This window comes from Cynara cardunculus (assembly GCF_001531365.2).
Source record: "Cynara cardunculus var. scolymus isolate 2C chromosome LG 13, CcrdV1, whole genome shotgun sequence".
Lineage (NCBI taxonomy): Eukaryota > Viridiplantae > Streptophyta > Magnoliopsida > Asterales > Asteraceae > Cynara > Cynara cardunculus.
This window is the reverse complement of record NC_037540.1, coordinates 31,565,134-31,566,674: the sequence shown is the minus strand read 5'-3', so window position 1 is coordinate 31,566,674 and position 1,541 is coordinate 31,565,134.

The following is a 1,541-nucleotide window of genomic DNA, read 5'->3' as shown; positions in this document are numbered from 1 at the left end:
TAAGGCTGAGTTCCAAGCCTTTGTTGATAAAGTGACGCGGTCCTTGGATGACCTTAAACTCCTAATACAAGGGCTGGTGGAAAAACAACCCTCACCTGATACCCCTGACCTTCACCAATCCCTTGCCATCCTTCAACGTCATCTAAACCAAATCGATACCCAAACCCAAACCAACTTTTCCCGCCTCCAAATCCTCCAACAAACCCTCACCCAACAACATAACACCATATCCTCCCTAGCTACCCAATGCAACCAAGTACTTATCCAATCCCTTGCCACCTTCATGGCTCAGGCAACTGAGACCGATGAAAACCTAACCTACATTATTTCCCAACTACAAACCATCACTCGCCACCTTCATCAACTACCATCCTCCATCACCTCATAGATTCCCCAACCTACCCAGCCCTCCACTTCATCAATCGATGAAACCCTTGCCACCCTCACCTACCAAATGACCATTATCCAAGACACCCTCACCCAACTCCCCGCTGCTATCCTAGCCCAAATACCCCAACCCACTTCTCAGCCACCCCCTCCCTCTGCAGGCCCATCCTTCGATGAAGCCTTTTCCACTTTCACTGCAGAGGTGAAAAATTTAATCACCAACCTACCTACCCCCCATCAACATCCACCATGCCACCACCATCTTCAGCCTCCACAACCGACTTCGCCACCAGGGCGGACATGCAGGCTCTATCAAGGGCACTGGTCTCCTCGTTCAACGAGATCAGCATAAAGTATGTTCATCAAGCCATCCATCCAACCAGAACTCTTACACAAACCTTGGCCGATGAACAAAGACGCATCACCTCTCTCCTCAAGACAATGGAGGAGAGCCGCCGACAAACAAGCCTGAGGAAGTATCTTACTTCCCTCAGGAAGGAAAAGAAGAAGAAGAGGTTCCAAGCCTCATGTTCAAGCAGCCGTCCAAGCAAACGACAACGCCACGATGACCAAGACCCCGATGATCAAGGTCTTGGACCTCGTAAGGGGGAGACAGAGGCGGCGGCTGCATACACATCTATGTCTGCTGCACCACAGCAACTATCACCACAACAGCCATCCACCTAAAAAACCCAAGCGAGGGAACCAGAGGCTTCGCCCTTTGATGAAGAACAGAATATCCAAGTTCCCTTAGCTACAACTCCAGACCCCATCGTGTTGAGTTCCTCAACCGATGAAGAACCAACCACCCCACCAATACAACAAAACCAACCTCTTTCTTCTACACCCACAACAAACCTACCTTTAACCCCTTCACCAACACCTCGCACAACTCAATCCTTCATCTTCTCCACACAACTAGAACCCACAACAACCAAACCTTCTTCACCCCAACAACCGGAACCCATAACAACCCAACCTTCATCACCCCAACCAACCATAGAAAACTCACCCACTACCCAAACACAACCAGCCGAGACACAATCCGTGGTGCACGCGGACATTCCTTCTTCCTCAAGGAATCCTCCTCAAGGCCTGGTGGACGAAATAATTCAAAACATGGAGTCGTTAAGGAGAAGACCTCAATTGCCGCC